The following is a 16512-nucleotide window of genomic DNA, read 5'->3' as shown; positions in this document are numbered from 1 at the left end:
AGGAAAAGTTTTGAACATCTATAAATTGAAGACCTCCTTCTCACAACTAGTGAACACAATAGCTTCCACAATGTAGTTATCAAAGAATCTTGTTATGGGAGATTATTCTCTCAACAGTTTTATGTCTTTCTTTATTTTAGTTTTCGATATGTAGGTCAATTGACCAAATCATATTATAATATTATGTTTTTTAGTATATTTTCTTTGTTGTCCGATTTATCGCCGTTAAGGTTTGCAATTGTAAGCTTCTGCATGATGCCCTGTTATTTCGATCCCAACAAGTGGTATCAGAGCCGATGGTTCAGCGCCAATGGTTCAACGAGGTTGAAGACTGGTTCAAGGCTGATTCATATCAAGTTGCAGCCTATTGACGATAATGAAAGTTTTTTCATTAAATAAAAAACAAAGAGTTTGAAGTGCTACATGTGGAGACGAGTTTCAACCATATTTTCAACATTCCTGCTGCTGCATCTTTTAAAATAAGAATAAAATATTTTTTAACCCATAATATTTTTAACATATTTTTAACCATGGCAAGCAGCAGTGATGAAGATTATGTGAAAAAGATGGATCAATTTTTGTCAAGAAAATTCAGGCCAAAAGGGGACATTTGTTAGGGGTTTGCCCTGATTTTCTTACCATATTTGGATTTTACCTTTTTTTGATGGAAGTGCAAAGAGCACATATATCCAAATTCCATTAAAGAGCACCAGGTTGAAGTGGATGAACTCCACATATATCCAAATTCTTTAGGGGAAAGAGTTCAAATTTGTCCTTCAAATTTTGACAAGAGTTTAAAACTTACTATCTGATTGGAGCTCCGACAAGTGTCAAAGAGAAAAATGAGATTGTTTTCTAAGGATTGGGTAATATTAGGAAAAAGGTTCATAGTAGGCACAACTGTACAATTTCGAATAGTGATACATGATCAAATTTCCCCCTTTTCCTGTTTGGAATCTACTAAAAATATGAGTGAGATTACTCAAATATTGTAGGGCAGAGATTTTAATTCTATGAATTAGGATTATGCATATCCAAGCTGCACATCAGTGCACTTTGAATGTGCATGGGCATTTTTGTTACGTATAATATGGGGTACAAGTTAAGCAGAATTTAATAATTTTGGCCTAAATTCTATAATTGTCTTGAGAAATTCGTTTAGTACGTATAAATTATTCATCCTATCCAGTGCCTCATATACAGGGGCGGGTCCGCAGTACTATGTGGGGGTTCCTGGGAACCCATAACCTTTGCCCGGATCTTGTATTTACACCGTAAAACACATCGAAAATATAAAGATTTTGAACTGGGAACCCAGTACAAAAACTTGATGTTGGTTCTGCGGTGAGAAAGTAAGCAACGAAATCTTATGTACCTCATTGACGAGGGATCGATTCTTCATTCTTTTGCCTCATTTATTTTCTTTTTATTTCTTCTTACATTATAATATGTTTTCTCAAAAACAAAAAAAATGGTTGTTATTATTATTGATTTGAGATTGTTGGGAACCCATAAGTTTCAAAGTCTGAATCCGCCTCTGCTCATATACCGATTTCATAAACTTCAAATCCTGAATCTGCTTCTGTTTGCAAGCAACGAGCAGTCATTCCAAGAAAGCCCATAGACCAATCTTCTTTTTTCAGTCCAAGACATAGTATGAGGACCAGCGGACCGCATGGGCTAAAATAAAATTATTACTACTTGAGAATGAAAGCAAATTTTAGTTGTAAATTAACCCCTAAACTTTTAAGAATCTTTCAGCTAGGCCTCTGTCTTCCCTACCTCATGAAACGAAACTGTAAATACTTACATACACGGTGTTTGATATCAAATCAAGCAATTTAACCACAAGAGTTAAAAATTCAAGGGAGAATACATATTACTTAACTATAGTCTAGAGATAAATGCAAAAATGTAAGACACATATCTTGCATTCATTGAATTGATGTAAACACCCGATATTAATAAGTTTTTATCGGAATTCCTTCCTCCCAACCACTAAAGGGGCAGTTGGCAACATTAGGCTAGTCAAAGAAAAGTGTACGATTTATTGTCAATTCCCAACCAAAACCAGGGGCGGATTCACGTACAAAATACCGGTGCTCAAGCACCCATTAACCCCGACGTAAATCACGTATATTTGTATAGAAACTTTTCAAAATTAGGTTATATTAAATCATCAGCACCCAATGAACAAAATAGTTGGTGGGTGCTTTGGTTGGGGTGATATTTGGCACAAATATCATGTTTTGTGTCATTTTACATCCTATTCTTATGACTTTTATCGCTTAATTCATGAGGCAATTGCCGTATTTGAACTTATGTCATTATATTTCATGTGTATAGGTACAATGATGACAAACAAAGGAAAACTGTGCTTAAAGTGAGTGATTTTGGAGCATATGACGATTAGACGAGGTGACGAGTCTAAGACCACAAGTGATGAACTAAAAGGAAAAATAACTGAACTAAAGGTCTCGCTTTTCATCCCCATCGCGGAAGGAAAGCGGGGTTCTGTGCAGCTTTCCCGGTTCGACTAGGATTAGGTTTACTTATTTTTTGTTTTTACCCTAGACCATATATAGACGTTTTATTAGCTGAAAACGGTGTGCTGGGATTACTAAAAGACTTGTAAGCCACCGTTCTATTTTCTCTCTCTAGGTTTATTTTATTTTTCATCTTTTTCAACCCTAGATTATTCATGAATTCTTTTGTCTATGATCGAATCATGAGTAGCTAAACTTCTTAATTCTAGGGTTGTGGCGAAAGACTTGAAAGTTGGTTTGATGACAATTATTATCTATTGATTTTCCATATTTTGGGTTGCTTATTTATTCTTGATCTTAATTGTTTGATTATCTGGACAATAGTTAGACACTATCTGTGGTGTGCGAATTGGACTTGAGAAAGGGAATTCACGTACGTAATAAGAATAAATAGAGTTTGTTCGATTTAATCGTTTCGCTACTGAGGATAGAGATATACCCTTTAGCCCTACTTAGTTGAATACGGAGAAATAAATGCGTTCTTGTTACCTCTGATGACCATAGAGATATAGGTGTTATAGTAACATCTACAGGCTTGTGAGTAGTTCGAGAGAATATCATAAAGTATAATTAACCCGTCAACTAGTAACCTAGGAAATAAAATAGGTGAAATTGTCCGCGGATCAACTGGATTGTCGAAAGCGATGACCCTAGATCTTTCTCTCATCTGATAATTCTTACAATCTTTATCAAGATATTCCCAGTCACAAAAACACTCATCACAAATTATTTACTTTTCAGTTTTAGTTTAGTACAACAAACATCTTGATTTTCACTTTCTTGAATAGTTTCATTCGAATTTGAATTAACTTAACAGTAGAATCTAAGTCTCTGTGGGATCGATATCTGGACTTAACAGTCTATATTACTTGTACGACCACGTATACTTGCGTGTGCGTTTGGGAGCAACAAGTTTTTGGCGCTGAAATAAAGGCCCCTGGGGAGATGGACGAGGGTTCGATACCTCACTGCTGCATCACTGTCATTTTTTTCATTTTTTCTTGCTTTGAAGTCAAATGTTTTCCTTCTTTTTCTCCGATACAGTTTCTTCATTCTATTTCTCATATTTGATTTATGGCTTTTCCTTTTAGTTTTGGTCTCAACATAGTGATTCCTCCTCCTCCATTCATAGTTTATTTATCTACTTCACATTTAGTTTTGTTAGATTTATTTTTATGTAATTTCTTGTGACAAAAAAAAAATCATCCTCTCGTTTTTCTTGAGAAATGTTGGTTGGCTAAGAAAATCCTTCAAGCTAATTAATTTTTTACTAAGAAATGAAGAGTTTTTTTTTTTTTAAATAATAATATAAATCGCGTTTTCTCATTCACTTTTTTAAAACTACCGTGTTTAAATAGTTGTGCACTTATACTATGGGATTTGTACTAAGTTTATATTAAAAAAGTGAACACTCACAAGCTTAAAATTCTGGATCCGCCAATGACCAAAACCATTCTATTCTATTAAAATAAAGCAAAAGTCAAAATATCCGTCAATTGGCCTAAATTAAGTACTAACTAACAAAATAAAAATGAATTCAAAAGATACATTGTTAAACAACTGAACATGAACGAGGCTAGAAAATTCTAAACTTACAAAATATATAAAGAGAAAACTCAAATCGAAAATCAACGTAAATTCATTTCAAGAAATCATGACGCGACAACTCGACTAAGAAGACTAATTTATTTTGTACAGATTAATGAACTAAAACAAATTAATTATTTTATAAGATTAGTGAAAAATCAACAAAGGAGGAGGAAGGTGTTTATACCCCGTATTTTTATACATCGAATTATTCGCAAACGAATTGACGCAAGTTAAAGGCGGAACTCCCCGGACACGGAATAGGAACCCCTAATTTTTTTAATTTCTAAATTAGAATTAATTCTTATAAATTTTATTTAGTGTAAAAATATTATTATTGGAGATTAGGAATTAATTAATGGTGCTTAGATTATTAAATAGAAATTAGTAATTAATTAAACAAGTGGGCCCCACCCGATTTTTAAAAAAAAAAAAAAAAACAAATCACCAAATTGAGTGACACCTTAGGGCGCACGTGTAGACACCAAGAGAAACATATATAAATGGAGGGTGATTCACAAAATTCACATTTTGCAAAGTTGAATTAAGAACACACAAAAAAAAAAAAAAAAAAAAAAAAAAAAAAAAAAGAGAAAAAGCTCTCGGCCAAATTGATTTGAGCCGAGGCTTGAGAAATTTAGGGAGAAAAAAAATTGAGATTTCAAGATTGTGTATATATTCAAGGATTCCAACGTGAATTGATTCTCGGAGTCGAGTTGATTAAGGTAAGAATTGATCTCTTTTTATACACATTTTGGAGGCAATTTTAACTTGTATAAATTTGTAAATATATGATGAAAATAAGAAGTTGTAGATGTTGATGTTGATGTATAAATTGAACCGTGAGGGGGCTGCTCTAATTAGGCATGGAAAATTTATTTTAAGTTGCGTTATAGTTGTTGTTATCATGGATTATATGGCGAAAGGATTGACAAGTTAAAGTTGAAGTTGTGTTGATATGAACATGTTGTTGTTCTTGTTGAATTGAAGGAATTGGAAATATAATTGTATCCATATATTGTTGTTGGTATTTCTGTGTCAACAGGAGAGCAATTGAAAATTTGGGATAGGTGAACATATAGGGGAAGTGCTGCCGAATTTTCGCTAAAATTTTAGATAATAGAAAACCTAAACAAGAATATATATAAACTGAAACGTAGGTCCTATAAAAGAATGAACTATAGATTGGTGAACTAGAAAATGTAGTTACTAACGAAAACGTTACTTTTATATAAATAGGCTAAAAGAGCGACGAGGCGAAAAGGATTCACGAGTAGTCGCTGACAGGTATGTAAAGCTGTCCCTTCTTTATTTTGGCATGTCCTAGACGTAAGTGATGAATGATACAAGCTTTGGGGTAATTCCATTCATAAGTTCCGAATATGATTCATGATTCTTATTCACTTCTTGATGTTAGAACTTTTAAAGTAGTTAAGCTATTGCCCTCGAGCTTTCTATGTGTTGGATAGTATAATCGTATGTATAAGTTTCTATTCCTAAAGGCCCTATAATGACTAATGTCCTTAACTTTCATAAGTTGTCTCGTATCGATTTGATACCTGTCTATGATCCCTGAGACTTTATTGGATATAGTCCATAATGATATTCAAAGAGCACTGAATATGACTATCATCCTGAACTCGAGCGTTGATTAGTCTACTTATCTATTGAATCTCAAAAGATGATTTATATGCATATGGTTACTCACTGCTCTGCTCGTGCATACTGTTGCTACATCTTTCACCGAGTCCCGGGCCAGGTATGTTATCGTGCACAGTGTCACTGCATTATTCACTGAGTCCCTTACTAAAGGGTCGGGTACGGTATATGATGATATGTTATATGATTATGGCACCGAGTCCCATGATGGGCCGGGTACGGTATACGTGTACACGACTTTATTCACCGAGTCCCTTACTAGAGGGCCGGGTACGGTATATGTATATGATGATATGACTATGACACCGAGTCCCATAATGGGCCGGGTACGGTATATGATAATGATATGCATGATTTTGTTTCATAAGGCACAGGTACAGTGACTTCTTGATTATTACACTTATCTCCTGGAAACTCTACTTCAGTTATGATCTTTCTTGTTGTATTTCATGCTTTATATACTCAGTACATATCTCGTACTGACCCCCCTTTCTTCGGGGGGGGGGGGGGGGGGGGGGGGGGGGGGGGCTGCGTTTCATGCCCGCAGGTACAGACGCTCGCTTTGGGTGACCCGCCAGCTTAGGATTCCTATTCAGCTATCTTGGAGTGCTCCCTTGTTCCGGAGCCCAGATTTTTGGTACAGAACCGTTTGTTGTATATATGTGTTTTGTCCAGGGGTACGGCGGGGCCCTGTCCCGTCATATGCTACTGTGGTTACTCTTAGAGGTCTGTAGACATGTGTGTGGGTTATATGTATATATGTTGTCCAGTTGTGTTAGTATGACTTATGTTTTGGGACGTTCCCACTCGTAGTGGCAGCCTCGTCGGCTTGCGTATATATATGTTTTGGGATGTTATGTGTAGTGGCAGCCTTGCCGGCTTGCGTATATATAGTTGGGGCGTTCCCACATGCTATGACAGCCTTGTCGGCTTATATACTGTGTTATCTGTTGATAGTAGTGACTCCTCAGGAGACAGGTTTCTTGATATATATATATATATATATATATATATATATATATATATATATATATATATATTTGTGCGACAGTTCTGAGACTATGTGTTGGTCCTATGGACTCTATATTATGTTTGGTTGTGGATTGATCATATAGCTAACAGGGGTGTATACGAGTGTCCAGTTCGGGCACTAGTCACGGCCTACGGGGTTGGGTCGTGACAGAAGGGTCAAGGAGGAGAGTGTGCGTTATTGAAAGGGAAATATAGGATTGGGAATTTTTGTTAAGTGTGTCCGCGTGTAACAATATAACTCGTCTTTTTAGCTCCTTCTTAGTTTCTTTCTTTTATAAATGTAAAAATCGAGCTAATGTTTTTCCTATTGGCTCATGGCCGGCTTCGACTAGCCTCGATCAAGCCAAAGACCGACGAGCTATCTTGGGTCAGACCTATTAACATTTGCTCTTGGAAATTAGTTAACTAGGACTCATCAGCGTCTGTAGAATAAGAACCAGATGAGGGTAGTGGTCAGAGTATGAGAATCGAAATAGTGGGTACTTTCGTAGGATTCCTGGGCGGCGATAGATAGCAAGTAGAAGGACAACAAGTTGGAGGACTTCTGCAACCCATAAATAATTAAGTCTAGGTTTTTCAGTCATTATTCATTCACTTTAGAGCATTAACTCTTATCATTAAATACTTTGTGAAGTTGTTGTTTTAAATGGACACGACAAATCCTAATCCAACCGTATTCAAATAGTAGGGTGAATGGATCTATCCTCATAGGCCAAACCTATTTTAACGACTCTACTCAGGACTCTTTATAGATATGGAGAATGACATTGGTAGGTTGATAGACTTTAATCTAGGCCAAATACATAGACAGTCTCCTAAACTTGTCAATATTTTTCACTTTGGCACTCTAATTTAGCCTTGTTCCTATCAGACACTCTAACCTCATCCAAAATGTGTTATTAAGCCACTTGTGACTGAATAAAAATACAACACAAATGCGTGCCACTCACGCTCAACATTTTGACAAAACATTCAATGAAAAAAAGCCACCTAGCTTTGACAGAAATTTTTTGTTTAAAACAATGAAGAAAAAAAAAAAAGAAACAAAAAGTAAAAGGAAGGAAATTGTGCTGGCCACCTGTCATCTTTTTCATTGGCGTCCCCTTCTTCTCGGCTCTTCAAGACCCTCTCCTCCCTCACCTTGGAACTCCCCAAAGAAAGATGGCAACATAAAATATTTGGTTGTATTGGAGATATATTTGGAGTAATCATTGTAATTTGTAAGGAAAATACTACTATATTTAATTTTTCAGTTGACATAATGCCATTTTTGGACGACAAAGGTAACTTAAATACCATCAATAAAGATGCTATATAAGAGTCAATTACTAAGTCCATTTTCACGCTAACCAGTTTGGCACTATATTTAATTTTTCATTTGACATAATGCCATTTTTGGACGACAAAGGTAACTTCAAATACCATCAATAAAGATGCTATATAAGAGTCAATTACTAGGTCCATTTTCACGCTAACCAGTTTGGAAATGATAAGATTTTCATTAATCATTCTTAATTTTTCATCTTTTTGAAAATCATTTTTACATAATATATCAAACAGGGCCTTAATATCCTAAAATTTTCTATTATCCATTGAAACAAATTTTTCAAAGATGAGTTTTCTCAAAGATCTGGCAGACACTCTATTAGAAGTACGTTGATCTGATCGGAATGATGGCGGGAAAGTCGAAATCGAAATCGGGGGCGGCTCAATAACATTGGATGCCTAAAGCAAAATCTTAACAAGAGACCTTATAATGTGCAACTTCGACAAAAATAGGCAAGTAATATAAGGAATTGTTATAAAACAATAAACTAAAGCAAGAATATATGTAGAACAAGAGATAAGAGAGTTCTTATTTCTTATGAGGGATGAAATACAATGAAGAGAACATCTCTATTTATAGGAGAGAATTGACTTGGTGCCAAAGTCACAAACCCTAAAATCCCTCCTAAAGATAGACATCACAATATTATAATAATATTTATAACACTCCCCCTTGATGTCTATTTTGATAGATAATATGTCTCATCAAAACCTTACTAGAAAAAACCCAATGGGAAAAATTCTAGTGAAGGAAAAAGAGTACATATTTCTAATAATACGTCATTTGGTTGCCTCATTAAAAACCTTGCAAGGAAAACCCAATTGGGACAAAACCTTGGCTAAGGGAAAAAGAGTACAACACGTATTAACTCCCCCTCACTCCAAAACTTGAATTTTCGCATTCCAATCTTGTGCACCATCTTCTTGAAGTTGTAGTTTGTAGAGACTTGGTGAATAAATCAGCCATATTATCGCTCGAGCAAATCTCTTGCACGTTGATATCACCATTCTTCCGGAGCTTGTGTGTGAAGAACAACTTTTGTGAAATAAGCTTTATCCTTTTATGAATCCACTCTTTAGTTGGGGTATGTATGTTGCTACATCTTCAGTCTTTGGATAGAGTTGTATCAGCATATAATATTGTTGAAATTACTCCTAGTGCATTCCTGAATTGTTTTATAAACAGATGTTATCTTTATATGATTTGATTGTCATGTAGACCAACATCATATGACTATAAACCCTCGTAGTCATAGCGAAATATATAAATGCATCAATTGCATAAAGATATGGCACTTCAGGATCAAAATATTCTGCAAGTTTCTCATTTCAACTTCTTTCAACAGATAATATACTGCTTTTGAGTACTCTTCAAAAGTTTCAATAATATTCAAGTAATCAACTTGCGCCAACAATATGACATATTTTGATTTTCACAAAGACGTAAGGATAAATAGAGTCATTTGTGCCCTTAGTCAGTAAATATCCATTAAGGTGATAATATCGCGTTCACCTTGCTTAACTTAATTCATATAAGAATTATGAACAAATTTCTACAACTTGTGTATGCTTCAGGCATTTAAAATTCTTCAGGAATTTTCATATAATTTTGTCAAGTAATTCATATAGGCTGTGATAACATCTATTTCTATTTAAATATGTGACATCTTCTGGTGTCCGGACAGCAGGTCCAATAAGCTTTACACTAACCAAGGTGCGTCATTTCACTCCATAATAATTTCTACGTTAGCATGCTTTATATACGTAGAATTCAGATCCTCACAATCTTTTACAATATTGCACTATATTGTACCAAAGATATCGTCGACTATATCATTTGTATCAGTTCGCAATGTGACATAACTTATTGAGATCTCATCACTTCCATTATTTTTAGGTACGTAAACCTCTCATGAGGTTTCATGAAGTGTTATGTCGTAGGCTCTTCAAGAGCACATTGCCTCCTTATAATGATCATTGATCATTTTCTCCTCTTTCTTTTCAACGATTATTGCGTTTGGAACCGATTAGTCTACCACGCTTCATGCATGTTGTAGACTCTGTCCTTCAGGGACATGAATTTTATAGGAGCATTTTGCAGCTGAAATTAGAAATTAATTTTGGGTCAGCAAATGCTACTAGCATTTGAGTTGAATTATCCTTTTAATGAGGATCATACTAATGATAATTCATAACATATTCCTCAACTGCTTAGTCTCTCCCCCTTATGTTAGAAAAACTAACATATATCGCATCTTCTTTGGGGAATCCATCTTTGTGCATCATGGTAGATTAATTAATCATATACCACACATAAAAAACGGTTAGATGGAAATATCTGGTTCTTAACCCTGAACCAATTGTGGGGGGAGAATTTATAATAATCTATTGGTCTGAAGCATACAAGTGATGTTATATACAATATATCATATCTCAGAACAGCACATGAAGCTTTATTCTCATAAGCAATGATTTGGTTATTTAATTGAGGCATTTAACGCCAAACCAGCTTGGATATGAACCAGCATTATCAAGATGGATTGTCTTGATTACATAATCTGAAATTTGCGCTCTCAACTCAATCATTTTGAGCAAGTAACTTTGCATATGTCCAACTGCAGGTTGACAATAAACGCACATGTGACTGTCTTATCGATGCATCTATTTAAGATATCACATAACATTAGCCAATATAATCAACTTATCGTGAGAACAAGCAACAAAAATAATTTCTTCAAGAATCTTCTAGTTCTTCAACATATGTCAAATATTCAATCTACGCATCATATTTGAATCGGGATAGCCATACCTCTCATGCCGAATAACAAAATTATTTATACTAGTAAACTTCAAGTTTACATGCCATGTGCTATTTGTTTTAGTAAACTTCTGGTTTATTATGACATGAATTATTATTATTTTTTTTTGCCAATAAACTTCTGGTTTACCGTGACATGTGATTTCATCATGCTTGTATTTGTGTAGCATAATTTGGAGAATAAAAAGGGTAACCATTCACATATATACTTCTTACCCACTAGATAATTAATCCTCCAATCATTTATAGCTTCAATATGATAGCCATTTACTTTAGTAAACTTCGGGTTTACTACAACTTGTGTTTCAATGATAACAACTTCGTATATTACAATCACAAACGAATGACATAATAATATATCGGCTCTTCAGGAGCTTTTAATTTATTCCCCATAATCAGATATTGTTTGGACACTACTGGTGCCATTATTCTTGTATACAAACAATTAGGCTCTTCTGGAGCCCTTAATTAATTTTGTTAGACACTGCTGGTGTCATGAAAGAAAATTTGATGAGATATTTAACAAGAGTATTTAGAATATATCTTCTCAATTATTCTACCTCTTCTGGAGGTGAATTGTGATATCTCCATAATCAAGTACACGTCCGTATTTATTAGCTTTACTAAATGTTGTCATATTTAGTTCAGGGAATAGATCTGTATTTGTAACGTCTAGTAAGAGTTCTCATTCTTCAGGAATGAAGCATAATGATCTGAATGTGTTTTAAGCATATCAAATTGTAATAGCTTATAATATCTTTCAAGATATTGCTACTTCAGGAGCAAATCGAAGCATACATAAATGTAGAGAGTTCTTCTCTAATGTGTCTTCTCTAATATATATAATCATAATAAGCCAGTAACAATATTATCACTTCTTGTGATTAACGAAGACATGAAATAAATTACCACTTCCGGTGGTTATAGGCATAAATGAATTTAGCCATAACAAGACTAAGAAAAATATTGCCACTTCAATGATCGTCTATATATATATATTTGCAAACTCTGCCGGAGTTTGAGTATATTTATTAATATAAGATATTTAAATTAGAAAATTGTTGTACAATTAATTCTACATATTGATACACGAGCCAAAGTCGAATCTGCCTATAACATAGAATTTTCTGACAAAGCTATTGCAGTGCAGATATTAAACAGCACAAATGTTTTGTTTATATATGCTTTGAAAATACAATACCTGGTAAACCTTTAAGATAAGCATATGCTCTGGAAAATTGGATATGCATGAAGTTTGTAAGCTATGTGCTATTTACACATGGATCCCACAATAAATAATGGAACTTGTTATTATTAACAAGGCCTTTAAAATTTAAAGGTCAGATGGAATTGTAAATCTCTTTTGGTAAGCATGTGATGGTTACGATTGTTGTTGAGTTAGAAGTACTCCATAGCAACAGATTTAAAACCAATCACAGGAGGAATCAATTGTAGTAGAGTTTGATAAGAATACCACCTTAAGGATATATTTACTGAGGCGTCGTTGAAAGTAGCCAATAATCTCAATTTAATTGAGGATGCCACGGCCGGAGATCATGTTTACTTGTTTCACGCTGATAACGAACTAAGAAACAAATTATAAGTAATCACAAATAATATTAGAGACTCGTGCTAATAACGTGTTATAAAATAATAAACTAAAGCAAGAATATATGTAGAACAAGAGAGAAGAGAGTTCTTATTTCTTATGAGGGATGAAATACAATGAAGAGAACATTTCTATTTATAGGAGAGAATTGACTTGGTGCAAAAGTCACAAACCCTAAAATCCCTCCTAAAGATAGACATCACAATATTATAATAATATTTATAATAAGAATGAGAAAAAAAAGGAATTTAAAAAAACTGAATGAATTAATGAAATATTTATTTGTTGCGATACTTGCATGCTTGATTGCATCAAAACTTAGATATAGGTAAGTGACTAACTAATGAATTGATAAAAAGAATTTTGCAAAAAAATAAAATAAGATAGTATAAAATTAGTTAGGTTAAATTTCCTCTGTCCCAATTATGTGGCACCGCTCGACTAGTCACACAGTTTTAAAAAGAAAAAAATACTTTTGAATTTATGGTCTAAAACAAACTTTAGACAATTGTATGGCTATAAATATTTTCATTAAGAGTCAAAAGAGAATTTTAAAATTAAATTATTTCTAGTTATAGAAAGATGATTTTTTTTCACAGACCAAAAAGGAAAGTAGTTACATAAATTGGGATCGAAAGAGTACTAATTAGTGAGAGGAAGAAATTAAATTATTAAACATTAATATGAAAACAAAGAAATAAATTCAATAATAAGAAATAATTTTATAATTAAATTGTATAAGTACTATATACACAGAAATAATAATTTTGGGGCCCCCAATTTTTGGGGCCTAAAGCAAGTGCGGGTGGAGCCGACACTGATTAAAATCGAAGGAGAAGTCAGTGGTGGTAATGGCTAGATCGGAAAAAGAAAGATATGAGGGCGGCCAAACGGTAGTGGTGGCAGTGGCGGAAGGATGGTGGCAACCATAAGGAGAGAAAATGTGAAACTTTCAAGGGGAGAACAAAAAGGAAAATTATTGAATCAGATTTTTTTCAATGCATACATGCTCAAGGAAAGTGAGAAACACTCTCTTTGCCATGTCAGCATATTGTGTTTAATAGGTACATTTTGGATGAAGTTAGAGCGTCCGATAGAAATAAGGTTAAGTTGGAGTGCCAGAATAAAAAATATTGACAAGTTTAGGGGCTGTCTATGTATTTGGCCTTTAATTTATATACTTCCAAATTTTTAATGCTTTTGGGACTTAATTACGACACAATTCTTGGATCCCTTTGGGACCAGTACACCTCATCTTTTCTTAGTACCTGTTGACAAATTTGAATTTTTTGTCAAAGCATTTGTACATGATTCCTTTTCGATGATTAAACTGGCCTACCAGTAATCAACGTCTGAAAGCACTGTCTTCCACAACTTTCATGTTTGTATAGTCTTTTTTCTTGTAGAAACTATAAAGACATGTGAGAAAAAAATTCCGGAAATATCTGTTAGAAAAATAAAAGGGTTTCTCAAAAATAAATGTGCCTCTCAAATTAATTAGAGATTTCTTTTTCACTTCACAAGGAATAGTCTTTTGTTGGAAAAGCTAGAGAAAAAGAAGGGGAAAAAAATGTCGCTGGCCCCTGAAAATAAAATAATCATCCGCTCATACCCTTCTTACTTTCATGCCCCTAAAATTATTTATCTGAAATGCCCCATAATTATGATATCAACATGGTATATAAATATACTAAGATGATATCATGTTCATTTATTCAAAAGACATACTTTTCTCAAAAAAACTTCTATGATACCATCATCTTATATGCATCTATTGTGATGGTATTGTGGAGGACTGCTTCAGTCCTTCAATGAGACACTCTTCAGTCCGCTGTGATACCATGGTGGTACATAAATATACTGAGATGGTATAATGGAGAACTGCTTCAGTCCTTCTTTTAGTCCTCCATGTTACCATCATGATGTATAAATATAGTGCGATGGTATCATGGAAGAAGGGTTTTGGGCGAGGGGATACTCAGGTAAATATTTTTTGCCGATTGGGTAAGAAGCGAAATAATTAGTTTAGGAGAAGACATGAGCGGGTAAATATTTTATATTTTAGAAGTATTTTGTGTTGTTTTCCAAACTGAATGGCTTTGCACACGTGAGAAATGGGCCTATGCCCCCTTCCCCTGCGCGCGAGATATCTGTGATACCCAATCCAATTCTAATTTTGCAAAAATTACTTTTGTTCTTTTGAACTTACCTTCCTATGAAATTAAGTGTGTCTTAACTCCAAGTAATTGTCGTTATTTTAGAATCATGATCGTTGAACTATAACGTTCTATCATTTAGTGGGTGTAACGTTCTCAATATCTCACTTATATATACACATAACCGTTCATATGAGAAGAGTACCAATTCAAAAGATATTCTCCTTCTCTCTTTCCAACCGGCTTGGCTTTCTGCTACTACATTACTCTTTCTTGTTTTGCTCCGAATTGATACTAATGGAGCGTTTTGAATCTTGCAGATACCAATACCGGATGAATAATCCTTAAGGACGATGTTATTCATGACATACTTCAAGCTAGAAGGAAATTTTTGTGACCATACTTCAACAAATTTTGCAACATCTATCTGCAACTTTAACTCAATTTACTTATAGTATTCGTTTTGATAATATTTGATTGGAACTGAAAATATAAGTATTTCAAGTTAACGTGCTCATGGATATTTGTATGTCACATCATAATTTTTTTTTCATTAACAGGAGAATTAAATTGCTACAAATATTAGACCCTCAAATTTAGTGATAACGTACAAGCTTATTGTTCACAGAAGTAGTCAAATTTCTACTTGTTTTTTCAGGCAAGCACTTTAGAGATTCTTATTTTATTGCTCTTCTAGCTAAAAGAGGAAACCCAAATTGTGAAGACTAGTTTCAAGTGTGGGAAAGTCATTTTAGTAATTATTTAGCTACCTTATGAAATATCTATTTTTAAGTTCGTACAGTGAGGTGCATAAAGTTGATTCATAAAAGAGTATAGAAACATCAATTTGTTGTTGCTTTATTGCTTATATCGTCGAAGCCCATACACGTGTCAAATATCGGGTGAATTTTTTTTAAAAATTGTTGCAAGATTATAATTACACAGATTCTTTTGAAAATTTTTTTGAGCAATCACTGATAAGTGATAACTCCATATATTTATTAGATAGTGACACTGAAAGAGCTATATATCCACTCATCTTCATCCCAAAGATAAGCTCAAAGTTGAAGAATTAAATAATATTAGGGCTTGATTGCGTACTAATGGCTAAACTTTTTGTTTTTTGTAAGACCATGTCAACACCACTCTATTTGTCCCGTTTGGATTTTTCTAGACGGAAAAGAGGTCTTAATTTGCCCAGTGATATTAGAAATTGTTTCATTTTATCCGATGTTACAGGTTTATTAATTTATCTATGTCTATGCAGTGGCGGAGCCAGGATTTATGTCAAGGGGTTCAAAAATATAAAGAAGTCATAAATGAAGAATCTAAGAGGGTTCAACGTCTACTATATATACATAAAAAATAATTTTCACCTTGTATATAAAGTGCAATTTTTCGCCCGAACCCCCTGGGCTCTTACTAGGTCCGCCACTGTGCAGTGGCGGAGCCATGATTTATGCCAAGGGGGTTCAAAAATATAAAGAAGCCATAAATGAAGAAGCTAAGGGAGTTCAACGTCTACTATATATACATAAAAAATAATTTTCACTTTGTATATGCAGTGCAATTTTTCGCCGAAGGGGGTTCGGATGAACCCCCTGGGCTCTTACTAGGTCCGCCACTGTGTATATGTTGTTAGCAAATTGTCTGGTAATCCAATTAATGAACTCATGGTCACCTGAGGTATGGAGTATATGAAGACGAGGAGTAAAAATACACGGTAAGAGGTCAGCTTGTCACGTTCGTGGTGGCGGAAATGGTAGCAATGGTGATGGA

The sequence above is a fragment of the Lycium barbarum genome, chromosome 4 (genome assembly GCF_019175385.1).
Source record: "Lycium barbarum isolate Lr01 chromosome 4, ASM1917538v2, whole genome shotgun sequence".
Lineage (NCBI taxonomy): Eukaryota > Viridiplantae > Streptophyta > Magnoliopsida > Solanales > Solanaceae > Lycium > Lycium barbarum.
The sequence above is the reverse complement of the archived record's forward strand: the minus strand, read 5'-3'. Positions refer to the sequence as shown.